Source organism: Parasteatoda tepidariorum, chromosome 2, assembly GCF_043381705.1.
Source record: "Parasteatoda tepidariorum isolate YZ-2023 chromosome 2, CAS_Ptep_4.0, whole genome shotgun sequence".
Classification (NCBI taxonomy): domain Eukaryota; kingdom Metazoa; phylum Arthropoda; class Arachnida; order Araneae; family Theridiidae; genus Parasteatoda; species Parasteatoda tepidariorum.
The window spans coordinates 61,984,189-61,996,608 of record NC_092205.1 but is presented as its reverse complement, the minus strand read 5'-3'; the positions used below and the strand labels follow the sequence as shown (position 1 = coordinate 61,996,608).

General features: G+C 26.4%; 1 protein-coding gene across 6 annotated transcripts in view; it reads left to right on the top strand.

The window, feature by feature from the left end:
• The first annotated feature begins 1,683 nt into the window (after positions 1-1,683).
• The window catches only part of LOC107451346 (latrophilin Cirl), a 627,655-nt gene continuing 616,918 nt past the window's right edge, over positions 1,684-12,420 (top strand). For 4 of the 6 annotated variants that reach the window (XM_071177653.1, XM_043039805.2, XM_071177651.1 and 1 more), the window contains exon 1: positions 1,684-2,029. The gene's annotated coding sequence lies outside the window, so the exon portion shown is untranslated. The remainder of the gene's footprint in view (positions 2,030-12,420) is intronic. The other 2 variants (XM_071177654.1, XM_071177652.1) reach the window with 2 other exon arrangements.

Below are 12,420 nucleotides of genomic sequence, written 5' to 3'. Positions count from 1 at the left end.
TAGTAGTTACAAAAGAAAAAAAAATTACTCCCTTTTCTATACTTAATATCACGAAACCTCCTTCTAAATGCATGAAGTTATACACAGTTTAGAAGATAAAATTGAAACTAACGAGGGCAATCTTTTTTTTTTTTTTTTNTTTTAATTTTTTTTTGAATTCTTTTATTATATTCTTTGCTGCTTACTATTAGTATGGTATTTTCTTTTTAAAGGTCTAGACTGAGGATAATGGGGAAAAATCCCTACTTATTAAGAATTCTTTAGTGTTTATTTTTTCAGTTTAGAATGGTATGATGTTGAAAATATAGATGGTCTAATAAATACGGTTTCAGCATTTACACTCAATAAAACATAAAGATAAATATTATGGATAAACTATGTTTAGAGCTGATGAAACTACAAAACACACGAAGAACATTGCAAAAACAAAAAAAAATTTGGAATTTCCTTAGAAGCAGTTTTTTTTTATGCTTTGCTTAACCTTTTTTTAACCGTTTTCCTAGGTTAAATATGTAAGATAGTTAGAAGAATAGTTTCAGCATTGCAGAGAAGCTTAACCTCTTTAAATTCTTCGTTTTTCCTCCAACAAAATTATAAAATATTGAAGAAAAGATTTGATTTAATTTTGAAATGAATAAAAATTTTAAATATTTTCAAAAAAAAACTTAACTATAAAAAAAATTCTAATTAAGGAAGATTTTTACACCTAAAATGAAAAATAGAAAAATAAATCTTGATTTTTACATTTTTTTTCATGTTCATTTTCTCAGGTAATGTTGTTATAACAACTTTTATAATGTAAAAAAAAATCCATTACTAATGCTTCTCGTTAAATTAAAAAAAAAAAAAAAAACCCGGGTCTTTTGTAATTACGATAGAGGCTAAAGCTGATAAAGCTTAACCTAAGAGTTATAAGTAATAACAAAAATTAGCATATTATTAACTAAAAACGTTCTCTTTTATATGATGGAAGAACTTTCGAAGAACAGCCTTAAATATTGTAATTGTACTGTCACAATGCATCCACATAGTAGATTCATCCACTGTAGAAGAATCAAATGTGCCAGAAATTCTAATTGTTGTTTTTTCAACACAACTGAAATCCGAATGGATAGTAACGTTATTTACCTTTTATTTTCGTACACACCTACAAATACTAGTTACATATCTTTGCAATTAGTAGTTAATTCTATGGAATCTGTAACTTGCATATTTTATAAGTATGAATGAATTATTTAATTATATATAACAATTTGAAAAAGTATACTTTTATACATCATTATTTGGTTTGTTAAATGCAGGACTTTGCGCTTTCTTATTTACGTATTCTGATTGTCAGTGAAAACTTACTAAGACTGTATTTAATCTTAATTAGGTTTTTATCAGCTTTTTCGATTAACTTCTGCAGTTCATTTTTTCATGTGTTTAAAACAATCTTTTATTAAAATTAAATGAATTAATTAATCAGAATTATAAAAAATATACATAAATTAATACATAACTAATAATTTATCATGCATTTAAAATTTTCTTTAAAGTATTTTATTAAATTATTTTAAATTTTCGTATTCCCTATTAGATATCTTCCTCTATGCCTAATAGATGGCGCTGCAACTCCGCAACCAACATTAATGTCGTTCTTCCTCTTCCAAAACAAAAATTCAACTCAGCGCCATCACGTGGTCCTGACTGGGGCGGCGTTGCGAGCAATGATTATCAGAAACAGGGCGATCCGCTTGCTCTTAATACTCTCAGTCAAGCTATCGCATCCTCTTTGAATGGTCTTGCTTTATTCTTCGCAGGCTGTTCGCCAAAAGATCGCCAAATAAAAGGAAAATATCACATAATGTGAAGTGTGAATTCGCCGGATACACTGTGCATTGTTACGATGGAATGTTTTCTTATGCTAACTTAAACAACAGTAGATCTTAATTCATGACGTTAGGATGGAACAATAAATTTAATATATATGAATATTTTCCTTTTGTGGAGCTTACCACTTCCGTACTACAAGCTGCTGGCATCAGCGGTAAGTCGGAAAGTGTAGTTTAGTTTGTTTTAGTACCATTCTTGCCTGCGAATTTGAATAAATAAGAAAAAGTGAGAAACAGAGAAAACGATAGATAATAAAATGAAAACGATGGTTATTAAAGTTGATAGATTACGAACGAAACGAACCTTTTACGAATGATCACATCGAAGTTAAAAATAATGATTACACGTCTTTAAAATCGTGCAAACATAATAAAAATATCTATAAATTATAAAAACAACATAAGGAACATTAGAATAAAAAAAATTCCTCATTGAATCATGACTAAATGCTTTTTTGAAATCCACAAATAAATAATTCTTTACAATTTCTCAAATCGAATTTTTTTGATTGAAATCTGAAAAGGAAAAATGATGATTAGAAAAATAGCATTCATTAAATAAAGATTGTTGGAACTTTTCTCAATTATCATGGGAAGAAAATTATCAACATTATTTTAAAATAATTGTTTTCAGTAAAGCAATAATAAATAATTCGTCACAACTTATTATATCGAATTTTTCTTATATTAATGCGAAAGAAAAGAAAATGAAATAAACTGTATATTTTTCAAAATCTACTTTAAAAAAAAAAAAGAACGAAAGAAAGATTGTATTAATTCAAAAAGATCTTTGGAACTTTCATCAGTTTATTTAAGAAAATTATTATTAACTTTAATTTATTGATAATGTGAAGATTTACCAGCTCTAAACATGCATGCGAGAAATTATTAAATCAACTGGTTTTTGTTTTCACAAATAGATTAATTTTATCGGGGAAAATATTACAGATATTTTTAGCTAGATAAGGAAAAAATACCCTGAATGAGAAAAAATATATTGAGCTACAATTATAAAATAAACTTGATATTCAATGTCTTGAACAATTTGAATTATTTGTGAATTAGAATAAGTTTTTTTAATATCTATTTTGAATTAAAATACTGTTCTTAAAATAAATTCCGAATTTACTATCTCTCTTTTTATATGAGTATTAAGAATGTGATTTGCATAAGAACGCACAGGAACGCCATTCTGAAAAATTCCATTACTAGTTATTTAAAAATAAAAGAACATAGTTTAATTTATTAAGATAAAAAGACACACAGTAATGCTTGCAAACTAATTTTTAAATTATACCAAATTGCCAGCGCCTCTTACTATTGGACAAATTTTATAAATTTATCGCATGAAAAATGGTTTTTGCGTAGATTTTTAGCATTTACAAGGCAATTTTCAGTGTAAAATGTTTAGGGAGTAAGGCTAAGACAGACCTTTTTCAATGTATCTTTCCTAAGAAACTATTTATGATAAAATTTTCTGAGGATATTTGAGTGCTTTGATAATGTTTTAGCATTAACGGGAATATTTTTCAGTTATGAAAGATTTTTGCTCAAAAATGGTGAAAAAAAATTAAATATTTAATTATTTAAAAAAAATAAAAGTTCTGAATTCATGATTTAAAAAAAAAAAAGAAAAAAAAGAATTCTGCCGAAGGTATGTATTTAATAGTTATCACCGTGTAAACATGTATAAGTAAATATTCTGCAAAAAAGAAAAAAAACAATCTGAAGCAATATTTTGTTTAGATGCTAAGAAAAGGTACATCGAAGAAGGTCAGTTTTAGTAATATTGGTATATGCGTTATCGACCTCCCTTTAATTACTTGTTTTCTTCGAATTAAAAGAAAGATTTGACAAGTTCCGTATCAGTTAGCCAGTGGAGTGCACTCCAAACCGTCAAAACAGTTGCCGTACATAAAAAGTAAAAAAATTTAACTTGTTTGAAGGCCATAGAGTGGAGAAGTTTAATTTCTGGTAGTTTTCGCGATGTTTCGGCAGGTAATATCGATAGTCAACAAAGCATCATGATGTATTCCTAACTTAACTAATTTATATTATTTTTAAATCGTTAATATCCTCGTAACAAAATAATATTCTTTGAAATATATGGCATTATCGTATTTAACAATACTCGTGATATTATCATTGTCAATAAAGATACGATAGTATCATGTTCGATTGCTATCGTTTTTGATTTTCAAATTGTTAATATCTTTTTAACAAAATAAGATTCTTTAAAATATACGATATTATCGTACTTTAAAATACTCGCGATATTATCACTGTCAGTAAGCTATCGTTTTTTGATAATAGCAACGATGTTAGTGTATTCGATATTTAGCCATATTGATCACGATGTCTGAAAATGTGTCTAAACTTACCGTAAATATTAAACATATGAATTATCAGTGATTAACGTATATTCAATATCTACTGTAAGTGTTTGTTTTATAATATATAGTAGGAACAATTCATAAAATATTGTTATCGAATGTTAAAAATCATTTATGTTCAATGTTATGTGTTTATAACAAATACCACCACTTGTTATGCATAAAATTGTTTTAAAGCTATAAAGTGGAATTTTTTTTATTAAAAATTTTAAGTAATGAAAATTTAAATTAATTATTTTAAAATAATGTTATTATTTGAATTTAATGAATTTTTTTTTGTTTAAGTGCTTTTGCTTTTTTTTTCAAGTCGCCTAGAAAAAATAAGGAATCCTCATAGCAATTTATTACATTCGTATATTAATAATATTAACGAGGTTCTGTGTGTTATGAATCAAACTAAAATATTCAAATCTTTTGTAAGAAAAAAGTAAATTGTTTTGCAAAATCCTATGAAATCGCTCATTAAATCGTTCACATAATTATATTATTTCGAGTAGTGTAGTAGCTTCAGACTAAACAAATTATTCTATTATGGATAACAACTTAAATTATCTCTCTAATATTGATGTAAATACTGCGATTTAGAAACTGAAAATAGGCGATTTTGTCCAAACAATGAGTAATTTTGAGGCATCATTACACAAATTATTTTAAGACTGGATTAAAAAAAAATTATTTTAATTTAGAACAGTTAAACGAGAAGAACGCAAACTATTAATCAGAATCTCTTTGTTAAATGTACAGAAAATAATTCAGTATATAATATTTAGGGGTATGCTGTTGTCATAAGCCGACTTTTTAATTGTGCAACCACCATTTTTTTTTTCCATTGACAGAAAAAGTTACCTATTGACTGTTTAATATACTTTATGAGGTTTGAAAACTATTATGTTGACTGTGAATTAATTCACGTTTAAAAAAGTTTCTTTACAAGAAGTTGAAAATTTTGTAATTTCCTTTTAATTTATTATTAAACTAGCCGAATAATATCCGTTCTCCGTACGGGGTGAAATAAAGCAAGCAATAAAGAAAAATTAGTACTGAACAAAACTGAGACATTGTACATAAAACTGAAAACCAACATACAATTAAGGAAGCTAAATTATTCCACAAATTCTTTTTTATTTATTATTATTTTTGCCCTTGCCGATGACTTTACTTCATTAGATTAAGTAAAATACGTTTTTAGTAGTTCATTCCATAAAAACAATGATTAATTGCATTCAGTATCATTTGTTATGATGCTGCTGCTCGAGGTGAACTCAAATTTTGCCACTATCAAGCGATTTTCTTTAAGGGTACTTATCCTTTTCGAAGGCCCGAAAAACACTCTGCAGTATATATATTAAAACTGCATAGTTTTAATAAGTACCAAATATACTAACTGTACCAATATTAGTATATGTGGAACTAATTAAAACTGCACCACTATAAGTGCTTGTTACCAAAAATAATTAAATAACATTGGCTTCCATAACAGTATGACGATTTATTACGTTCTTTCTACGTGCATACAAATTGATATTAATTTCGCTTTTTAAGCACATAGCGTATTTTCTTTGTTGTTGTTTCAATTAGTAAACATTATCAAAATATACTAAGCATAATGTGCGTCAGTAATAATATAGGGATTTTTTTTACTATACTATTATTAATACTATCTCTCAAACGAATTAATACTATTTTTTTCTTAAAATTGTTTTTAGTACGGTAACTGAATTTTTTTTAAATTTAAATATTCAAATAATTTTAAATTCTTTAGTTTCATATAAACCTTTTTTTAAAGCAAAACTAGAAACAAAATATATTCGTATTTCAGATAACTTTGGAAGCGTTAATTTAGTGACGTTACCCGTCTATGTTACAACGTTCACGTTGATTTTTGAATTTATCTGACATAACGAATAAAAATAATTGAATACCTAAGAATGTGCAACAAACTCATTTTTAATGAAAGAAGTAAACTATCAAAATCAGTGAAGTAATTTTTAAAAAATTAAAAAAAAGAAAAGAAAAAGAAAACAGAATCGTCTGCGGTTTTATTTTTATCAATGGGAAGTTCTAGGTCAATGAAACAATTTCCATTTTCAAATGACTTTCCTGAACGATATAATTAAAACTGTTAAACGTTTTTTTAGGGCAAAAATAGTCCATTTCACCCACTTGCCAAATCTCAAGGGGCTCACTTAAATGGTTCTGGATTTATAAGAGAGACGGACACATAGATAAACTCTTCATTTTATTATCATAGATTCGAAGAAAATATTAAATGTACCAGATAATTTTAATTTTGAAAACTGTGTTAAATCAGGATTATTTAGTCTTATTAACAATGGTAGATGGTAGCATATATGGCAACGCTACTTTTAAAAAGTAACGAGTAAAAGTACAAGTATTTTTAAAAAAAGTAACGAGTAAAAAGTAAAAAGTTCTTATTTTAAAAGTAACGAGTAAAAAGTACAAGTACTAAACAAAAAAAGTAACGATTTAAAAGTACATTTCTAGGAAATCGAAAATTCAAAGTAACCTAAAATTTTATTGAACGATATTCTTATGTTCTTTAATGTTTTTACAAAATTGTTGTTATTTATTTAATTATTTTTAATTTTGAAAGTTGTGGACATTAATTTATTTTTAAGTTCGGAAGAATATTATAATATAATTTTATAATATTATAGTATAATATAATTTTAAAATCAAATATAATTTTAATATCAAACTTTTTATGGATTTGCACGAAAAATAAATTTTATCTATTGATTTTAATTTTTAGTTTATTATTTTTATTTATTTAAATTACCATTGATTTAAAATTGTTTTACTCTATAGAAACGCGTTTTAAAAGCACAAGCATAAACAAAGCAAATACGGGGTTTCAGATAGCTTTGTGATCTTTGAGCTAGTAAAAAATAATTGAATGTGCCAGTATAAGTTGAAACAGAACAGTCTACAGTTTTATTTGTAACAAAAACTTATGCTGAAGTCATGCGAGAAAATCATCTTCCGAACATTTCTGCCTAACGGAATAATTAAAATTTGTAAACGAATTTTAGTTTCAGCGGCTAAATTAATACCTTCGAGTTTTCCAGAGTTAAAATAGTAATCAGGATACTAGTTGCATGACTTGTTATGAATAGGCTGGTAGCCCATTCATAAAAATACTAACGAGGCTAAGTTTTTTCCATCAAAATTTTCGGGTTCTACTTAATACGATCGTATCTGATTTATTAAAAATATATCAGGGGTAATTAAATTAAAAATTAGATAATGATATAGGTACTGAGAATGATATTGTATTCTACTACGAGTTGATAAGTTTATTTGTGTATAGCTCGTTAATTGTTTCTTTGCATTGATAACAATGATTTTGATCCATCAATATTTAAAACCAAATTTGGTGACACAACAAAACAAATGGAATAACCCAGAGGTATGGAGGATAAGAGATAACAAGGCTCTCTATATTCTAGAAAATACCAATTCGTCACGCTACAATGCTTGAAAAGAACTAATAACATCCAGCGTGTTCCATAATCCTCAACCTAACCATTTGAGGTTTTCATGGTTTTTCTCTCCGTGTAACGCAAATTCGGATTAGTTCCATCAAAAAGTCCTCCATGTAGGCAAATTTCTCCCAATGCTTGATCCAAGAATTTCGTTGTTTTCTGGATTGGGTTCAAAAATACAAGGCTACGGAGTTGAGCATTAGTATTCGTAAACCCAAAACATTGTGTTGGTGGTTCCACTACGATTATAATATATGCTTAATAAAATCTTTTTTTTTTCCCAATGCCCACCTGTGTTAACATCCGTCAATTCAGGCATTTACAGGGCGATTTTGTTGGCCTCTCTTTCAGGGGCACCATATTAGGTGGGTCAACATCGCTCCCACATTGAGAACAAATAGTACAGAGAAGGAAAGAACATCCATGCCTTGCCCGGTATTCGAACCCAGTACCTTTCTGATGCAAGGACAGTTCCCTGCCACCTACACAGGCCGGTCGGCCTTAATAAAATCTAAAAAAATATATTTTAAGGGTTTGCGATTCAGGATCAGCCTGTAAACTTTTTAATGTTATAAAATTCCTGTTTAATATAATAAATTTTAAAACTATATACCGTTAACGGTAACTTCAATATGACAGCATGATTTAATTCTAAGTACTATTTGCCTATAGTGCTTAAATTATACAATAAATAACTGTTTTGAAACTTTTAAAAATAATTTTTCTTAATATTTTCAAAACACTCTTCACAGCCTTTGAAGTTTATTTTAATGAGGGGTTCAAAATGAATAAATAAAATAAAAACCAACGAAGAAAAAAAATGATTAAAAACCAACCAAGAATTTTTCCTTTATCAATTATAGTAACTACTCGATTAATTGTGTTCTTTCCCTTGCTTATGAATATTCTACTGTTTTTTAAACAAGACGAGTTTTCTTAATTTATATTTGTTTTCCGTGCATGGAAAATTAATGAAGCAGCTACGCGAAAGTAATTTTTCTTTTGTTAAGAAAATTAGTGGTGTGTTCTGATACATTGTTTAAAAAAAGTACGTTTTGTTATTTTTATTCGATACTTTGATGAAAGAAATTTTTTAATCGTCTATGTTCTTGGTTGAAGTCAGTTAGCTTACTGTTAGTTTCTTAAATTTTTTTTTATCATTACTCTGTAATCAAATGTTTCAAATATTTGTAAATAAGAAATCGACCTGTATTTTTTTATAATATATTTAATAGCGAGTAATATATAGGAAATATTTTTTAGAGTGATAGGAAATATTTTTTTTCTCCTGATGCTATGAAGTATTTTGTTCAATAAAAATTATAGTTAATATGAGTTAGAGATTGAAAAGATAAAATGCTAATAAATGCTAGATATGCACATATACTGAAACAATAGAAGTTTATTATAAAAGATTCTTCAACAAATTCAACTAAAAATAGTGTAAGCTGTTACCATATGAACGGTAAAATTAAAATGGTATAAACACCGTATATTCTGGATTTATTAACCAGATTTATGTTTTTATTATTATTATTTTTTTTAAATTAGAAATGTCCGTACCTTATAGTATGGTAATTTTACCAAAATTTTTTCTATGTTTGTAATATATGTGCATTTAAAACGCATACATTTTTTAAAAGTAAACATAAAATAAAATGGATAAAAAAAATTAATTATATATCGTCAAATTATTTTATTCTTACAGATTTACTTCGACTAAAATATACTATGTACGTAAAAAAGCATATAAAAACTTTTTAGATAATCATAAAACAATTTGAATCGGAAATATTTTTTTAATTTGAACTATTTTATTCTAGTTCCACTTTTTGATCATGCATGACCATTTATTTGTATTATAACCTCTAGATATAACTTAGTTCCCTGTAACTTTCCCTCCTTTTCTTTTTAAAATATCGTTATTTTGAGCTCGATTTACTAATAGTATTCATATCTCGAGTGAAATATTTATATTTTGCAATTTTGGGACAGCATTGATTGATTGATCTATACATGTAAAAGATTAAAATTTTTCAAATTTGTAAAGCTTTATTCTCTTATNTTTTTTTTTTTTTTTTTTTTTTTTTTTTTTTTTTTTTTTTTGCGGAATACATGTATTTTGCAATATTTGCAAAGCTTTGCTTTCTGACTTAGAATTTGAAATTTCTAGCAAAATATTAGAATTTTGCAACATTGGAAAAGTTTTGTTTCCTGATCATATCCGCATCTTTTGCGGAATATATATTTTGCATATTTGTAAAAGTTTCGTTACCTGATCTTACCTATATTTTTGCGGAATATATAGATTTTGCATATTTAAGGATTCGTTACTTGATCATGCCCATATCTTTTACGGAATATTTATATTTTGCACTTTGTTAAAGCTTTGTTCCCTGGTCATACTTCCTGTTCCTGATAATAATTATATTTTGTTATATCCGGATCTTTTGTGTAATATTTGTCTCCCTTACAATCTTGGTACAATTCTTTATCATATTCATATCTATTACGAAATATATGCATTTAGCTCATTTTCTAAATGCTTATGCAAAATGCCGACCAGTAAATCTGGTATTCGTTAGGTTTGCCAATTCTGAATGGCAAATTTTCCGAATACGGAAATATTATTCGAATTTCTATATCTGAACAAATAATAAATATTCATACAATTTTATGACGTTTTAAATAACATGAATAAACCTAAATATTTTATAATTTATTATCCTCTTGAATCAAGTATCTCGAATCTATATCTTGAAATCAAGTCAGAAGTAAACTAACATTTTTTTCTATAAGATTTGAACAAGATTCTTAATTAAAAACACATACATAATGGCTTCAGACTCTTAAATTATGCTTTTTGTATCTTATTATCTTATTATATTCGACAATATTTGATGCTTTCATTATTTTAGTGGTTAGCTTTATTAATTTCCGAAGAAACTTTTATCCTTGCAAATGCGATATTAAAATCAATATCATTTCTGATAATTATTTTAATTTAAATATTTTTTAAAAACAAATAGGCAAAGCAAACACTATCAAAACGAAAGTAATAATATAACTAATTTATTTTGCACTGAATCGCAATTTTTGATCATCTGAGTGCTTTATTTAACAACGTTAAAAACAAACACAGTCAATATTTATTTTAACTGTAAATCACAAATATTTGTATTTTGCCGGTATTTTAATAATTTTTTTCGCATTTTTCTAATTTTTTTATTATATAGTTATTTTATGGCTTCCTTATTTTTAGAAAGAACTTTTAAACTTCAAAACAGACTGACGAACTTACTTTGTTAGTTTATAATGCTTATAATTACGATTAGTTTTCGCCTAATGGAAATTTTTTTTATTTATTATAAACGTTTTCTTGTGTGTGTTTTTGCCCTTCCAAACATTTACTCGTGGAATTATGCAAATATTTCATACTAATTCATATTTATATAAATATAAAAAAACGATTATATTTTAAGCATATTTCCGACTATCTTTTGTTTAAAACTAAGTTATACATTTTGAATAAAACTAGTTAGCATTTTAATATTTTATAGTAGAACGAAATCACGACTATTGAAACTGATTGTCCCTACCTTAACAAAATATTACGAGATTTGAAATTGTAAATTTTTTTTTTAATTTAAACTTTAATGAATACCTAAAAATGATTAAAAGAAAAACGTATCTAAACTGAAATAAAGTATAAATTGAAAGAGTACAAGAAATAAAATTCAATGTTGCAAGGGAAGCAGTCCCTTCCAATTATTGTAATTTTACTCAGAAATAACTGAAATACACATTTTTATTAATAATGCTGTGTGATATAAGAATTTTAATATCAGGATATTTCACTACCTAATATCGATTCAAATCGGCAGGTAATATCGATTTTCAGCAAGTAATTCCTTGTAACAAAATCAGCTTCTTTAAAATATACGATATTACCATAGTTAATTATACTCGTGAAATTATCATTGTCAATAAAGATTCGAGTGTCTATTGTTATCGATAATACTAACAATGTTTACGAGTATTCAATATTTACCCGTATTAATCACGATGGCTGAAAATGTGTCTAAACTTACAGTAAATATTGAACATACGATTTATAGGTGATTAACGTATATTCAATATTTACTATGATATATAGTTCTTATAATATATCGTGACAATACCTTGTAAAATAGCTAGACCGGGTGTTAAAAATATTTTCAACGACTTATTTAAATATCAACTACCACTATTTGTTATGCATAAAATTGTTTTAAAGCTCTAAAAGTGGAAACGGAGAAAAAAATTATGGTAAAATTATTGTACTGTAAGATCTTGATTGTCCCTTCCTCAATTTGACAATTTCCCCTACTCAATATTATTACTGGTTAAAAAAAAAAGAGCAGAATTTTGGTTTAGAAAACTAAAATATAGGATATTTAAAACATTCATTTGGTAATTTTTCCGTTCATATGTCAACGGTTCTGAAACAGAAATTCTGGTTTTAAAAATTATAGTTCTTACTACCACACATTTAGTAAAAAATACAAAACAGAAAATTAAATTTAAATAAATAAAAGTTTTATGCCATGCTCTATGGTGAAATTACTAAAATTTATCACATTTACCAAATTTTATCCCTTATTATAA